Source organism: Pteropus medius, unplaced genomic scaffold (genome assembly GCF_902729225.1).
Source record: "Pteropus medius unplaced genomic scaffold, Ma_sr-lr_union100, whole genome shotgun sequence".
In the NCBI taxonomy this organism is placed as follows: Eukaryota; Metazoa; Chordata; class Mammalia; order Chiroptera; family Pteropodidae; genus Pteropus; species Pteropus medius.
In genome coordinates this window covers 4,807,698-4,826,024 of record NW_024348304.1, presented here as the reverse complement: position 1 = coordinate 4,826,024, position 18,327 = coordinate 4,807,698, and the positions used below count along the sequence as shown (strand labels likewise).

General features: G+C 38.0%; 1 pseudogene; it reads right to left on the bottom strand.

The window, feature by feature from the left end:
• Window positions 1-17,435: 17,435 nt before the first annotated feature.
• On the bottom strand, window positions 17,436-17,551 carry LOC120616316 (uncharacterized; annotated as a pseudogene).
• Between the last annotated feature and the right edge of the window lie 776 nt (window positions 17,552-18,327).

Genomic DNA, 18,327 nt, shown 5'->3' with positions numbered 1-18,327 from the left:
TGGATGAAATGTTCTGTAAATATTTAAGGTCAACCAGTCTACCATGTCATTTAAGGCTCATGTTTCTTTACCAATTTTCCGCCTGGATTATCTATCCACTGATGTAAATGGGGTATTCATTTTCCCTATTATTATGTTGCTATTTCTCTCTTAGTATCATTTTTCTGAAATTTATTGTGGCCTTGGTTAATAAAATTATATAGGTTTCAAGTGTACAATTCTATAATACATCATTGTATTTTAAAACATTGTGTGTTCACTGCCCAAAGTCACATCTCCTTCTGTCATTGTCTAGCTGACCCCCTTTCCTTCGGGTCACCGCTAAACTGAACCTCTGTCTATGGGTTTTCATTTGTTTGTATGTCTTGTTCATTGGTTGCTTTCTGTTTTATATCCTACATAAGCGTGGAATTGTATCGTCCTCAACTTTTTCTAACTGACTTTGCTTAGCATGATGTTCTCCAGATCCATCCATGTTGCAAATGGCAGTATTTCATCTTTCCTTATGACTGAGTAATATTCCATTGTATATATGTACCACCTCTTCTTTATCTCATCATCTATCAGAGGACACTTTGGCTGTTTTCATGTCTTGGCCACCGTAATAATGCTGCAGTGAACTTAGGGATGCATATGTTTTTATGGAGAAACATTTTCAATTCTAGGGGGTGGATACTCAGAAGTGGTATTGCTGGGTCAGATGGTAACTCTATTCTTAATTTTTTCTGGATATTTTAACACAGCTCAAGTAGCCTTCAAATGACAAAAATAATTTGTTAAAACTTAGAATAAGAGGGAAACAAGATGAAAATGTAAAAAGTTTGAAGCTTACAAACCAATTTTTAAGATTCTATCATAGCTAATCCACTCAGTGGACAGACCGTGATCTATTAAACTTCACTTCAGAGTCACAGTTATCACACCTTTACTCTGAAGAACCTTGTAAATTTATAGGATCTTGCTACTTCCTTACTTTTTAACTCCCAGTTTGCTTCTAAACAAAGGAAACTCTTACAACCAGTAGATTGGAAATGCTCTCTTAGGGTCATTGAGAGTAGCAAACTAGGGTCTTTTATTGAGTTTGTTTTCTGGTTTGAGAGACAGTTTTTTTCCCAGGTGTTTTGTAAAACTGTGTTAACTGACAGGATGAATAACCTGAATTCAAGGAGAAATTCAAGTGGTTTCTTACTGGGAGCAGAATTATCCCATGACAAGCTCAATAATACAGCAATACAATAAGGAATTATAACATTCCTACAATAGAGATTATAGATTTATATTACAAGGAAATGGGTAGATAGAGTTACCATACTATTAGATCATAGTAAAGAGACAATTTGAAAAAATGAAAAGGGTTAATATACTACCCGAAGGATAAGATGTAAGAGAGGAGGCACTCATATTTAATGTTACATCTCTTGAGCCTGTTAGATGTCTTAAAATAACCTTATTTTTTCAAGAATAAGAAATATGTCTGCTAATGAACATTTCATCAACAGGCTTCTTAAAAGAATGTGAAGAAAGAGGAGAGGAAGCCAGGGGATGCTTTTCGCCGGGTCATCCCTCATGACCCAAGAGGCATCATATTGATTATAGCATCACTAAACTTTCTTCATTAAAGGCGTTAGTCTGCAAGCAACAATTACGATTTTATGTTTTCCTCGAACAGAAAATTTATCCCACCACCCCATAGTTTTAAAAAATAAATAATAAATAACCTCAGGGTTTATTTCATGTTATGGATCAGACTATTAAAAGTCACATGTGGGAATAAGATTATAAGTGTGTAAACTTCCTTTCATAAAAGTCACTACAGAAACGAGAAGCCTGTTTGTTCCCATTATGTGTATTATTTGGAAGGTTAAATATGTTTATCGAAGAATCTGCAGGTGTTAGATATTTGACAGAACCTCTCAAATGATCTGAAACTTTGTTGTATAGAAGTTAGATCACAGAAATTTCATGTACAGGGCAGATTATCAGCCAGACCTTGTCTTTAACCTATTGGTCAATCAGAGAATATTTATCGAGTGCCTGGGAGGGTGTCAGAATAAGTATGAGTGGTAGCTAACAATGAGAGTTGATTCTATGTCAGGCCATGCTCAACGGCTTCACATGGACTGTATAGTTCTCAGACTCAGACCGTTAGAAAAATATCATTACAGATGAGGACACCGAGCACAGAGAAGCTAGATAATTCGCTTGAGGACACACAGCAGTGAGAATGGGGTTGGAATATGAAATCAGGACGTGCTAACATATGCTTCTCCTTAAATTTATCATGTGACCCAGGAACATCACTTCTGGATCTGTGTCTAAAAAAGAAATAAAAACATCATTGTACATTAATCTTATAGCTCTATTGTTCATTATACCCAAAACATAGAAATAATTAAAATTTCCATTAACTGGTGATGGCAAAGGTAGAAGAAGGATTATGCAGACATAACTAAGTTACAAATCACGTGGTTTCGAATTTATCAGAAGGGAGATTATTCTGAGTAGACGTGACCTAATTGGGTAAGCTTTTTCTTTTTTTGAAATTTTTTTGTATACTCCTTTACCTTTCTGTTCTTTATTTTTACGTAATTTTTCTATTTTTTAGTTACAGTCGACTTACAATATTATATTAATTTCAGGTGTGAAACAGAGATTAGACATATATTTAACTTATGAAGTGATCGCTTTGATAAATCTAGTACCCATCTGACATCATATGTAGTTATTACAGTATCATTGACTATTTTCCTGATGCTATACTTTACATCCTCATGACTGTTTCATAACTGCCAATTTGTACTTCTTGATCCCTTCCTCTTTTTTCACTCAGCCCTCCCATCTGGCAACCATCAAAATGTTCTCTGTATCTACAAGTTTGTTTCTGTTTTGTTTGCTTGTTTTGTTCTTTATATTCCACATGTAAGTGAAATCATATGACATCTGTCTTTCTCTGTCTGACTTACTCCACTCAGCATAATGCCCTCTAGGTCCATCCACGGTATTGCAGACGACAAGATGTCATTCTTTTTATGGCTGATTTAATAGTCCATCGTACATAGGTACCATCTCTTCTTTATCTAATCATCTATTGATGGACGCCCAGGTTACCTCCACATCTGGGCTATTGTGAATAATGCCGCAATGAACATATGGATGCCCATGTCCCTTTGAAGTAGTGTTTTGGGTTTGTTTGGGTAAATACCCAGAAGTGGGATTTCTGGGTCTTTGGTCTCTTGTTATAACCTTTATTTTAAAGTCTATTTTGTCAGGTCTTAAGTATCACTACCCCAGACTTTTTGTTTGTTTTTATCTTCATGAAATATCTTTTTCCATCTGTTTACTTTCAGTCTATGTGTGTTTCAATCTGATGTGAGTCTATTCTTAGTTTCTTGAGGAACCACCATACTGTTTTCCATAATGATTGTACCTTTTTACATTCCCATCGGCAGTGTATGAAGGTTCCTTTTTCCCTACAACCTCTCCAAAACTTGTTATTACTTGTTCTGTTGATGACAGCCATTCTAAGAGGTGTGAGGTGGTGTCTCATTGTGATTTTGATTTGCATTTCCCTAATAGCTGGTAAAGTTGAGCATCTTTTCATATATCTGTTAGCCGTTTATATATCTTCTTGTGAGAAGTATCTGTTCAGGTCCTTGACCCATTTTTTAAATTGGATTGTTTTGTGTTTTTGTTGAGTTGTATGAGTTCTTTATATATTTTGGATATTAGCCCTTTATCAACACTGTTGTTTTCAAATATATTCTCCTAATCCGTTGGTTGACTGTTTTTCTTGATGGTTTCGTTTGCTGCACAGAAACTTTTTAGTTCGATAGAGTCCCATTCGTTTATTTTCGCTTTTACTTCCCTTGCCTTTGAGGTCAAATTCATAAAATCCTCTCTAAGACGAAGGTCCATGAATTTGGTACCTGAGGTTTCTCCTATGCAATTTATTGTTTCAGGTCTTATATTTAGGTCTTTGATCTTTTGAGTCAGTTTTAGTGTATGGTGACAGATAGCAGTCTAGTTTCATTCTTTTGCATGTGGCTTTCCAATCTGCCCAGACCATTTTTTGAAGAGGCTTTCTCTACTGAGTGTTTTTGGCTCCTTTTTTGAAACTTATTTGCACATATATACTGAGGTATATTTCTGGGCTCTCAGTTCTATTCCATTGGTCTGTGTGTCCTTTTTTGCTGCCAATATCATGCTGTTTTGATTATTGTCGCTCTGTAGTATAATTTGAAGTCAGACAGTATGATATGATACCTCCGGCCTTATTCTTTTTTCTCCAGATCGCATTGGCTATGCAAGAGTCTTCTGCGATTCCATATAAATCTGATAATTTTTTGTTCTGTTTCTTTGAAAAGATGCCATTGGGATTTCGATAGAGATTACATTAAATCTGTACATTGCTTTGAGTAATATGGCCATTTTAACTATAATGATTCTTCCAATCCATGAACACAGGGTATCTTTCCATTTCATTGTGACTTCTTCAATTTCTTTTAATAATGTCTTATAGTTTTCAGCATATAGGTCCTTCACATCCTTCATTAAGTTTATTTCTGTGTATTTTGTTTTTGTCGCAATTGCAAAAGGAATATTTTTTCATTTCTGAAATTTCATCGTTAGTATGAAGGAACACAATGGATTTTTGTCCATTGATTTTGTATCCTGTAATTTTATTTATTTGACATTTATAATAGCTTTTTGGTGGACTCTTTAGGGTTGTCTATATGAAGGATCGTGTCATCTGCAAAAAGTGACAGTCTGACTTCTTCATTGCCAATGTGGATGCCTCTTATTTCTTGTCTGATTGCTCTGGCAAGGCCTTCCAATACTATATTGAATAACAGTGGTGAGAAAGAGCTATCTTGTCTTGTTTTTTTTTTTTCTTTCCCCAATGATAGTCAACATACAATATTATTTTACTTTCAGGTATATCATACAGTGACTAGACATTTGTATAACTAATGAAGTGATCAACCTGATAAATCCAGTCCTGATCTGACACCACACGTTATTGACTATATTTCCCAGGCTATACACATCTCCATTACTATCTTATAACTACCAATTTGTACCTCTTAATCCCCTCCCCTCTTCACACATCCACCCACCCTTCTCCCAATCTGGCAACTACCAAAATGCTCTCAACTATGAGCTTGTTTCTGTTTTGTTTGTTCATTTATCCTAGTCTCTAGGTTCTACATGTAAATGAAATCGTATGGCATCTGTCTTTCTTTATCTGACTTACTCTACTCAGCACAATACCCTTTAGGTCCATCCACGGTGTTACAGATGGCAAGATCTTGTTCTGTTTTATGGCTGAGTAATTGTGTATATGTACCACTCGTTTATTCATTCATCTGTTGATGGACACTCAAATAGCCTCCATATCTTGGCCATTATAAATAATGCTGCAATAAACATATGGATGCACATGACCCTTCGACTTGATGGTTTGGGTTTCTTTGGATAAATACCTAGAGGCAGGATTATTGAGTCTTTCTTTGTCTCTTGTTATAGCCTTTGTTTTAAAGTCTATTTTGTCTGGTATAAGTGTTGCTACCCCAGATTTTTTGTTCATTTGTTTCTATTTTCATGAAATATCTTTTTCCATCCCTTTACTCTCAGTCTGCATGTGTCTTTCAATCTGAAGCAGGTCTCTTGGAGGCAGCATATATGAGGGTCTTGTTTTCTTATCCATTCAGCCACCCTGTGTCTTTTGAGTGGAGCGTTTGATCCATTTACATTTAAATAATTGTTGACAGATATGTAGTTACCACCATTTTATTCATATTTTGTTTTGTTTTTTTTTTCCTTCTTGATCTTAGAGGAAAAACTTTCAGTTTTTCACCATTAATATGATATTATCTGAGGGTCTTCTATTGTATATGGCCTTTATTATGTTGAGATACTTTGCTTCTGTGCCCATTTTATTAAGTTTGGGGTATCACATTAATTGATTTTCATATGTTGAGCCATCCTTGTGCCCCTGGGATGAACCTCACTTGATTGTGATAGCTAATCTTTTCAATGTATTGTTGTGTTTGATTTGCTAGTATTTTGTTTGCTATTTTTGCATGTGTATTCCTCAAATATTGGTCTGTAGTTTTCTTTTTTTCTCTGTTATCCTTGTCAAGTTTTGGTATCAGGGTACTGTTGGCCTCAAAAAAATGAGTTAGAAAGTAATGCTTTGTCAGTGTTTTGTGGAGAGTTTTAGAAGGACAGGTATTAAATCAACCTTGAATGATTGGTAGAACTCACTGGTAAGGCCATCTCGTCCTGGACTTTTACTTTTGGGAGGTCTTCGATGATTGTTTCCAGATGATCTGTCCTTGAGAATGTTCCATGTGCACTAGAGAAGTACGTATAATCTGGTGTTTGGGGATGAACAGCTCCATTAATATTGATTATGTCTGTGTGGTTTAATGTGTCATTTAAGGTCAATATTTCCTTATTGGTTTTCTGTTTGGATGATCTATCCACGGCTGACAGTGAAGTACTTGGGTCCCCTGCCTGTAATTGTGTTTTTGTCAGTTTCTCCCTTTAGTTCTGTTAGTAGTTGCTTTATATATTTTGGTGCTCCCTGATTGAGTACGTATATATTGATGAGTGTTCTGTCTTCTTGATGTATTGTTCCCTTTATCATTATGAAGTGTCCATCTTTGTCCCGTTACCTTTTTTTTGTTTTGTTTTCTTTTGAAATCTATTTTGTCAGCTATAAGTATGGCTATACATGCTTTTCTCTGGATGTCATTTGCTTAGAGTATTGTTTTCCACCCTTTCACTTTGAGTCTATGTTGGTCCTTGTTGCCGAGATGTGTCTGCTGAAAGCAGCATTTTTTTTTTTTTTAAATCATACTGCTATTCTGTGCCTTTTTATTGGTGAATTCAGTTCATTTACATTTAGGGCGATTATAGATATATGAGGATTTCCTATAGTCATTTTATCTTTTGTTTTCTCATAGCTTGGTGTCTCCATTGTTCCTTTGCCTTCGTGTTTCTGTTAGTTTAGTGGTAGTCTATGATTTTTTCCTCTGTTTCCTCTTTTATGTTGTGTGTTCTGGATTTTTTTGTATGTGGTTATCATTAAGTTTATGCAAAAGAGAGTTTCCAATATACAGTAGTCCTTTTTCTTCTGAATTTATCTTATCTCCATTTCCCTTCGTAAGTTCCGACCTTTGCCCCATGCCTTTATCGTATTCAGAGAACATGTTCTGACCAATTTATGTTTCAGATGATCAATATCTGAATCACATTTATGGAAATATTTACTTCTGGGGATGCTCAGTGACTAAACATTTTTGGAGCTAACATAAAGTTTTCTCCAAGTTCACAATATTTTCATAATCTCTCTCCAGCGATATCACTTCTCTTGGGAAAATACTTTCTTTTAATGACTCATGGTAAATTTGTGGCTTTTGTAACTTACAGCCTTTTCTTACTGTGGAAAATCGGACGCCATCCCTCTCAGTCTCACTGTTTTTACACCTCAATTGTCCTTTTGGAAAAAAATGCTGCTTAGAAGTTAACTTCTTGGCTTTTAGTATGGTCTCCAAATCCGGAAAAAAAAAATCATAGAGAAATTTAGGTTGAGGGTGATGAATACGAGTAAAGCTCACAAATTACTGGAAGTAGACTCTGTGGAATTAGGGTTTTTGTGAATGTTTTCAATGAAAGGGATATAGATATCAAAGATTTATACATTTAATAAAAAGTTTTAGGAAGATTGAGATTGTTGACAGAAAGAATTGTCAGGAATGCAAATTGGGAAAGAACTGAACAAGTAATTTATGAGACTTAAATACAAAAAGAAAAAGAGACATGTATTTTTTCTCTCCTTCTGATGTTAGAGCAAAGTATGAGATGAACAGACAGTTAAAGAAGGAGGAAAAAGGGCACCCAAGAGGCTCCTGCCGGATGTTGTTGCCTTTTTTTTTTTTGGGGGTCAGGAAAAAATGGGGATATTTTACAAAGTTCTCTGATTGACCTTTCTTAGTGTCATACTCCCAGTTCCTGATGTAATGGCCAGAGATGTTCCTTGCAAGGACTCATGCCTACTCGGTGCTCACCGGGACAGGTGCCTTTATGAATCCTGCTTTCCTCTGTTATCTCTTTATCATTTTTGCTCAAATGGGGAGATCAAACTAGGTTTATCAACCTGATTCCCTGTACGTGGAGAAAAGATACATGATGTAGGCCAACTCCGCAGGGGATAAGAAGCCCCACCATGAAGCTGAAGCTGAGTAGGGGAATAATGATGCCTAAATCATTAGTTTGGGAGTAGGGGAATAATGATGCCTAAATTCCAATAAATGCAGTAACTCTTTCACAATTAAAAAAAAAAAAAAAAAGAAAAAAAAAATCAAACCCTGCAAGTGTCCTCCATCACTAACCAGGGCAATTGGGATAAGGAGATCATGCCACAGTTGACATACAGACTTCCAAAGCCCGTAGCTTTTATCCATGGAGACTAAAGTCAGGGGAAGGAATAGATCCTTATTGCATAGGGAAAACACTAGAGAGCTTCATGAGGGCAGCGACCATGTCTTTCTCTTTCACTACTGTGTTCTCAACCCCTGGCACAGACCTAGGAACGTAGAGGTGCATGAGAAAGACACATGAGAGTTGATGTCAGCCAAAATGGTGGAGTAGAGAATGCCAAAGTTGATTCTTTCACAGAAACAGGAAATAAACTAGCAATGAGGAGCACACTTAGTCAAGACAAACAGCTGAGTCTGAAGGTGAATTCTAGATCTGGCCAAAGTCTCCTTAAAGAAATTGGAGATAATCCACAGAATGAGAGAAAAGGTTTCTCAACACTGCATCTGGTGACATGTTGCATCCAGAACATGTACGTAACTGTCACAACACTGCAGCTGAAACACAGACCAACCCTCCCCCCACACGGGCGAAAGACTTGCATAGGCACTCCTAAAAGACATACAAAACACAAGCACATAAAAAAAAAAAAAAGATCAACCTAATTATATTTGGGGAAATGCCAGTGAAAACCACAATGAGATGGGTAATCCTTCACACTCACAAGGAAGGCTATAAGTAATAACTTTTTTTGAAAAAGGAAAATACGTGTTAATGACAATACAGATAAATCAGAACCTCCATGTGTTGCTGGGAAGAATGGAAATTGGTGCAGCTTCTGTGGAAGATGATTCGGAGGCTCCTCAAAACGTAAGTCATAAAATTGCCATATGATCCAGCAGCTCCACTCTTAGATGTCTTCCCAAGAGATCCAAAAACAGGTGTTCAAGCAAAACTTTGTGCACGAACGTTAGGAGCTGCATCATTCACAGTAGTGGAAAGGTGGAGGCCACCCACATGTGCATCAACTGACGAACGATGCACAAAAAATGAGACATGCACATAATGCAGTAGCATTGCACCACAAAAGGGCACGAAGTTGCGCTACACGCTTCCATGGGGCCGAACCTGGAAAACATTATGCTAAGCAAAAGGAGCCAGTCACAAAAGGCCACACATTGTATGATTTCTTTTATACGCAGTGTCCAGAATAGGCTAATCCATAGAGACAGAAGTCACCTTAGCAGTAACCAATGGCTAGGGGTCGGAGTCGGGGGGTGGGGGCGGGGAGGAAATGGAGAGTAGGGACTTAATGATTACAGAGTTTGTTCCGTGACAAAAATATGCTGCAATCTGTAGTGGTGATAGGTGCACAACACTGAACACACTAAAAGCCACTGTATCACACGGTTTAAAACAGCTACAATGGTGATTTCTGAGTTCTGTGTACGTTATCAGTAGCAGAGTGAAAGAGTTGTTGTCTGAGGCATTAAATAAACACAGAAACACTGTCAGGCTTACCAAGTGACACTAGCTTCCTGCACCCTGTCTCTTGATCTCTAGGGGTGAACATCCACATTGCAGAAAACAAAGAAATACTTAGTCAGTGAGTGAATGACTTCCCGTGGACCTAAATTGCTTGAGTTTAGGACAGTCATGCCTTGCTGTGGCTTTTCCTTAAAACGCTCAGCAGAGCACAATGTGTAGAGTAATGCTGGAGCTTTGAAATGAAGTCAGTGTTGAGATACCTGTTTCTAGGCAGCCCTTCACCCTCCTCAAAGATCCTTGGGTGACCAAGAATCTGGCTCATCTGCGAAGCTTCAGGCTGCAGTAGTACTGAATCTATAAGTTCTAATGGGGTTTTCTGGGTGGAGTATGGAGGGTTTTCTGTATATAACATGTCATCTGCAACCAGATGCTTTAATGCCTCCCTTTTTTACTGAATGCCTTAAGTTCTTTTAACTAATTGCTCTGAATATAAATTCAAGTACTCCACTGAAGAACTGGTGAATGTGAGTGACCTTGTTTCTGATTCAGAGAAAAAGTTTTCAGCCTTTTATAACTGAGTATGGTGTTAGCTGTGGACTCATTGTATATGGTCTTTATTATGTTGAGATACATTCCTTCTCTACCTACTTTGTTGGGACTTCTAATCATGACAGGATCTTGAATATGTTAAATGCTCTTTCTACATCTTTGATGCAAGTTATTTTTATTTTTAAACTATTTTTATTTTTCAATTACAGTTGACATTCAAATTAGTTTCTGGTAAACAGCATCGTGGTTAGACATATAGATGACTTATGAAGTTATTCCCCTGATACGTCCGGTACCCACCTGGCACCACACATAGTTATTACAATATCACTGACTAGATTCTCCATGCTGTACTGTACATTCTCTGACTATTTTGTAACTACCAATTTGTGCTTTTTAATCCTTCACCTTTTATACCCAGTCCCCAATCTCCTCTTATCCAGCAACCATCAGTTTGTTCTCTGTATCTGAATCTATTTCTGTCTTTTTTGTTCATTTGTTTATTTTAGGTACCACATACAAGTGAGATCATATGATATTTCTCTTTCTCTGACTTATTTCACTCAGCACAATGCCCTCTATGTCTATCCATGTTGTCACAAATGGCAAGATTTCATACATTTTTTATGACTGACTAATATTCTACTGTACATGTACCACTTCTTTAACCAGTCATCTATTCATGGGCATTTAGGGTGCTTCCTCATCTTGGCTGCTGTAAATAGCGCTGCAGTGAACATAGGGGTGCATATATCTTTTCAAATTAATGTTTTGGATTTCTTTGAATAAATACCCATATGACTGGGTCATATGGTAGTTCTAGTTTTCATTTTTTGAGGAAACTTCATACCGTTTTCTGTAGTAGCTGCATCAATTTACAATCCCAGCAACAGTGCATAGAGGTTCCCTTTTCTCCACATCTTTACCAACTCTGGTTGTTCGTTGATTTATTGATGATGGCTGTCTGACTGGTGTGAGGTGGTATCTCATAGTGGTTTTAATTAGCATTTCCCTGATGATTAGGGATATTGAATGTCTTTTCATATGTCTATTGGCCATCTGTATGTCTTCTTTGGAAAAACGTCTATTCAAGTCCTCTGTCCATTTTTAAATAAGATCGTTAGTTTTTTTTTGGTATTGAGTTGTATTAGTTCTTTATACATTTTAGATATTAACCCCTTATCGGATGTATCATTGGCAAATATTTTCTCCCATTCAGTAGGTTTTTTTTTTTTAATTTTAAAGGAAATTGATGGTTTCCTTTGCTATGCAACAACTTTTTAGTTTGATGCAGTCCCATTTGCTTATTTTTTCTTTTGTTTCTTTTGCCCGAGAAGATAGGTCAGAAAAAATATTACTAAGAGCGATGTCAGAGAGTTTACTGCCTATGTTTTCTTCTAGAAGTTTTATGGTTTTGGTTCTTACAAAAAGTCTTGAATCCTTTTTGAGTTTATTTTTGTGTATGTTGTAAGAAGGTGGTCCAGTTTCATGTTTTTGCATATCTCTGTTCAGTTTTCCCAGTACCATTTATTGAAGACACTGTCTTCACCCCATTGTACATTCTTGCCTTCTCTGTCATAGATTAATTGACAACATAGGTGCAGGTTTCTTTCTGGGCTCTCTTCTGTTCCGTTGATCTACGTGTCTTTTTTTTTTTTATCCTAGTCCCGTGCTTTTTTGATGAATACAACCTTGAAGTACAGTTTGATATCAGGTAGAGTGATACTTCCAACTTTATTCTTCTTTCTCAAGATTACTTTGGCTCTTTGAGGTCTTTTAGGATCACTTGTTCTAGTTCTGTGAGAAATGCCATTGGTATTTTGATAGGGATCATATTGAATCTGTAGATTGCTTTGGGTAGTATGGACATTTTAATGATGTTAATTCTTCCTATCCATGAGCAAAGTATATGCTTCCATTTATTTGTATCTTTTTAAATTTCTTTCTTCAATGTCTTATATTTTTCTGAGTACAGGTCTTTTACCTCCTTAGTTAAATTTATTCCTAGGTTTTTTTTTTTTTTGATGCATTTGTAAATGGGATTGTTTTCTAGGAGTTTCCCTCTTTAGCCTGCTTTTGCTGAGTCCCATAGATTTTGAGTTGTTGTGTTTTCATTTTTAATTTTTCTCTAGTTATCTTTCAATTTCTTCCACGATCTCATTGCTAACCCATTTATTGTTTAGTACGATGTTATTTAGCCTCCATGAGTTTGTGTATTTTTTAGTTTTCTTGTCGTCGATTTCTATTTTTATACCATTTAGTCAGAAAAGATATTTAATATGCTTTTAATCTTCTTAAATTTATTGAGGCTTGTATTGTAGCCTAACATGCGGTCTCTCCAGGAAAATGTTCCATGTGCACTTGAGAAGAATGCATATTCTGCTGCTTTGGGGTGAAATGCTCTAAAAACATCAGTTGAATCTATCTGGTCTAGTGTGTCACTTAAGGCTGCTGTATCCTTGTAGATTTTCAGTTTGAGAGATCTATCTTTTGGTATTGGTGGGGTGTGAAAGCCCCCTACTATGACTGTAGTACTGGCCATCTCTCCCTTTATGTCAGTCAGTATTTGATTTACACATGTAGGTGCTCCTGTGTTGGGTGCATGAATGTTTACTAGGATTATATCTTCTTGTTGGATTGTTCCCTTTGTCATCATATAATGTCCTTCTTTGTCTCTTATCATCGCCTTTGTTTTAAAGTTTTCTTTCTCTGGTATGAGTATTGCTACCCCAGCTTTCTTTCTTTTTTCTTTTTTTTTCATTTGCATGAAATATCTTTTTGTATCCCTTTCAGTCTATCTTTCAGTCAGAAGTGGATGTCTTGTCGAGAACATATACTTGGTTCCTGTTTTCTTATCCATTCAGCCACCCCATGTTTTTTTATTGGAGCATTTAATCCAATTACATTTAAAGTGATTATTGCTAGGTACATAGTTATTGTCATTTTATTATTCATATTTATATATATATTTTTTCTTCCCCCTTTTCTTAAAGAACTCTCTCCAACATTTCCTGTAATACTGGTTTGGTGGTGATGAACTCCTTTAGCTTTTTCTTGTCTGTGAAGGTCTTTATCTGTCTTTCAAAGCTACATGACAACTTTGCTGGGTAGAGTAATCTCAGTTATAGGTACTTGCTTTTCATTGCTCTGTTTCGTGCCAATTCCTTTGGCCTGCAAAGTTTCTGTTGAGAAATCAGCTGATAGTCTTACACCCCTGTAAGTGACTAACTGCTTTTCTCTTGCTGCTTTTGAGATGCTCTCTTTGTCTTTACCCTTTGGCAGTTTAATTATGATGTCTCTTTGGGTTTATCTGGTTTGCATCTCTGTGCTTCTGGGGCTTGTATGTCTATTTCCTTCCCCAGGTTAGAGAAGTTTGCTGTCATTATTTCCTCAGTTCTCAATCCCTTGCTCGCTCTCTCCTTTTTCTGGCACCCCTATGAAGTGAATGCTGTAATACTCGATGTTGTCCCAGAAGTCCCTTCCACTATCCTCATTTTATTCTTTTTACTGCTCCATTGGGTGTTTTCTGCCTGATCTCTTTTTCATGTTGTTTTGTTTTGTTTTGTTTTAGGTCCTCATATAAGTGATATCATACAGTATTTCTCATTCTCTGACTTCTTTCATTTAGCGCAATGCCCTTAAAGTCTACCCATATTGTTGCAAATGGCAGGATTTCCTATTTCTTATGGCTGAGTACCATTCCATTATGTGTGCCAGTTTTAACTGTGCAGATTAATGGGAAAAAATCTGCTTATAAGTGACCTTGCACTGTAGAAACCATGTTCTTCAAGTGGCTACACCTATTCACAATCCCACAGGAAGTGCAAGAGGGTTCCCTTTTGTCCACATCCTCACCAGTGCTTGTTATCTATGGCTTTCTGAAGCTGCCATTCTAACAGCCCGAGGTGGTTCCTCACTGTGCTTTTGATTGGTGCTTCCCCAGTGATTAGTGATATTGAGCATCATTTGTACATCTTTTTTGGAGAAATGTCTATTGAGGTCCTTTGCCCATTTTTTTTTTTTAATTTCTATTTCTTTATTTTGTTCCTGTATTTCTTTCCTGATTCATTTATAGATTTCTGTATGTCCGCTGATATCTCATTAAGCTCCTTTGGACTGATAATTTTGAATTGTTTATCAGACAGTTTGTAAGTATCCCTTTCTTTGAGTTAGTTACTGGACTGTTGCATTCCCCTTGGTGGTATCACGTCTGCTTGGTTTACTGTAGTCTGCATGGCCTTGTGTTGTTGTCCATGCAGTTGAAGGAGCAAACACCCTTCTCATCTTTAGTTTCAGCAGGTAAATACCTTCCTTCAGTGGGTCCCGGGTGATGAGATTGCCTCTGGGATTCCTGACTGAGAAACAGAGTTGGAGCTGGGGTATATGGCTGCAGGAGGTCCACAGTGGCACTTGCTGTTGTCAGGCCTGTTCCCAAGGGCTGAAAAGGGCACGGATTCTGGCTACTCCTGGGTAGACAAGACTGGCTTTGGGTTGGTGATATATGTAGGGCTGGGGCAGAGATGAGGGTCTGTTTCAGTGTCTGCATCTGAGTCTGTAGTTTTGGGGCCTGTCATCAGGTGTGTGGATGAGTATGGTTCCACTGAGAATCTGGGGGCGGAGGCGGGGTGCTCGTTAGAGAGTGAGGCCTCTGGGGCTTCAGGCAGAGGCAGCCAGCCTTGCCCCCAGAAGAAGGCCAAGATAGTCTTGTGCTCAGTGAATGTGCAGATGGGCCCTGGGCTAGGCCAGCCCTCAGGTCACAGGCATGTTCAAGGCAGACAGCAGGCCAGATGGTGAATATGTGGGAATGGGTAAGTATGTGGGGGTGAGGCAGGGAATGGGAAGGTGTTGGGGGCTTCAGAAGCTCAGAGGGCAGGAGTGAGGGAGGAGTTATTTCCAGAGTTGGAGCCGGAGTTAGGGTTTTCCCTGGATCCCTAGACCATTCAGGTAGCAGGATGCATAGCAAACAGTTTTTTTCAATCCTTTTTCCATATTCACACAGCCCCTGAGAACAATTTGGCTATATTTAGGGCTTTTTATCTTTTGCACATTTTTTATCTTTCTTCTTTTAAAAATGGCATCACATGGACCTAATTCCCTATAACTTTCTTAACTGGACAGTTGATAAGAATCGCACTCTGTTTTAAGGTTTTGTGGGGGTGGCGAGGGGGCTGGGCCACATATTCACTCCCCCTTCTGTCTCCCAGTCTTTTTGCCCAGAGACAAACATCATCATTTTCTTAATCTGTCCTTCCAGACACCATGTGTATGTGTGCATGCGCGCGCCTTAGCCTTAATGTCAGTAAACGAGCCACGAGGCCCTCCTAGGCACCCTGTTAGGCGCTGTGGCTCTGAACTCAGCAGGACAGATGAAGTTCCCTGCTCTCAGAGCATGACAGGAAGTTTCGAGTGTCTTCTCTTTGGAGACCTCCTCTGTTATGCGAAACCTAAAGCCCCCCATTTTAGCTTCTCCCCTGGCCTGGTCCACCAGGCCCCAGCCACAGCCTGTCCCCCTTCCAGGACACAATGTTTATCTGGAATCTGGGCACCCAGGATGACCCAGGGGGCAGCAGTGGTGCTGAGGCAGGAACCAGGGAGCCTTGGCAGCTGCACATGTGAGTGGCCACTTGTTCTGACAAGGCAGCTCCTGGCTGGGACCATGTCCTCAGCAGCACCAGAAGCTCCTATGGCTGAACATGCGGGTCACGGGGAAGGTGTGCCATTGCCAGGCATGATGGCAGGGACAAGGAGACTCCAGTTGGGAGAACTGGTGCCTTTGCGCATTAATTCTGCTGTAAGGGAGTTTGCCTTCCCCTTTGCATCTACTTATTTGTTATTTATCTGTCATAGTATGGACTTGGGACCTTATTTTACTCAAAGCGTTGAAATGCACTACTATCTTTATTTAATGTGGCACTCACATTGGCCCAGATGTGGCTCAGAGTCTCTGTGTTCTGCTTCAATGTCCCATTTATTTGTCTCCTTATTTTTGTGAGTGCCTTCCCACTTTCTAGCACAGGTAACTGTTCCAGATTCATCTCGCACCTTCCTTGCCCCAGTCCTCAAGTCTCCCCCTCTGAGTCTCTATATTTCTAAGTTTCTCCCAAGTCTCTATTATCTCTGAGCCTCTCCCCCACCTGAGTCTATATATCTCAGAGTCTTCTTCAGGTCTTTATATCTCTGAGTCTCCCCTCTGAAAAGGATATGCATTATGTTATTGGGTGGAGCAGTCTCCCAGAGATCACTGTCTTTTGTTGCCTAATGGCCAGTGTCTTAAAAATCATTGTTTCATATATGTCTTTTTGTTGCTGTTGTTGTTTATTTGTTTCAGGGGTAGAGTAAGTCCAGACCCTATTAATTCATCTTGGAAGCCCAAGTTCTCTTGGGTAATTTTTCCTTTCTCTTGGATCTTTTTACTTCCTCCTTTTTGGTTTTCTTAGTTTTCTTTGTATCCTTAAACTCCATGTCAGAAGTTTGGATTTCCTCTCCAGATGTTCGGATGCATCAGGCAACTTGTCAGTTCAATATATTTTTTAAGGACATTCTTTCTGAAGCTTCCCTTCTTCCTGTTTCAGTGGAGACTAGTTGCGGTCTTGTTTTCTACATGGTTATTTAGGACTTGTTAACTAATTTTCTGTAAATTTACTTCTTTTCTGTGTTTTCTGGACCTTTTATCTTCCTTTTTATTGGTTTACTCTGTAGTTTTGGTGGAACACATCTTTTAGTAGCTTTCTGAGAATAGATACATGAGAGAGAAAAGTTCTCCAGACCTTGTAGGACTGAAACTATTTTTATTCTATGCTAACACTTGGTTTCAAATTTAGATGATTACAGAATTCTAGGTTAGAAATATATGTCCTTCAAAATTTGAAGATATTAAAAAAAATTTAAGACATTGTGCCATTTTCTCCAGAGTTCAGTATTGCTATTGAGAAGTATGACAGCATTCTAATTCCTATTCTTTTGTCTGCAGTCTGATTTCGCTTTGAAGGCTTTCAGGATCTTCTCTTTATCCCTAGTGTCATAATAACTTTCTTATTTTTATTTCTGTTTATTTATTATTTTTTTATTATTTATGCCTACAGCACCTGGTCTTCCTAGGTGGTCTCCCATCCAAGTACTAACCAGGTCCAACCCTGCTTAGCTTCTGAGATCAGACATCAGGCTTGTTCAGGGTGGCATGGCTGTAGCAGACCATGGACCATGGCTCCACTGGGGCCCGTAACCAGGACCTTCTGTATATAAAGCAGACGTGCTAACCGCTACACTATGGAACCACGTCCTGTCATAATTTTCACTGATCTCCATTACTTAGCACTTTTTAAATGTAAAATTTCACATTTAATTTCTGCAGATCTATTTAATTTAATTTCATATTTAATTTCTACAATTATCGTTTTAAATTTTCAGGAGCTTTTCTGCCAATATTTTTTATTACATTTGTGTTTTGTAAATTTAATATTTTCTCTTAGGTCTTTGAGATATTAACTTTAGGGTTTAAAAGTTTTATTGTGTTCTTTATACTGACTCTATTTCCTCTGACCTTCATTTTTTTTTTAAATTTATTTTTGTCACTGTCATTCATGCTAAGCGTTTTTCTTCAGATATCTGGTAAGTTTTGCCTGTTCATAGTTATAATGAAGGATTAAAGAGTTGTCTGAAAGCCGTGTGTATGTGTGTGTGTGTGCGTGTGCATGTACGTGTGTGTGCACACACTCACATGCTTGCAGAGTGTGTTGACTGACAGGCTTCTCTGTAGGCTGTTTGGATAGAGAGGAGGTTGTTTCCTTGTTCATACTTAACTCTGAATACGTAGATTTTTTTCTTTCTATGTGATTAATTTTCCCAGATAGTAATCCTCTTCTTTTTGCCTGATATTATAAGGCTCACTGCCAGCATTCCAAAAGTCAAATCTGGATGCAGAGGGAGGGCAGGTCATGCGAAAAGATCTTGCTTTTGAGTATCTAA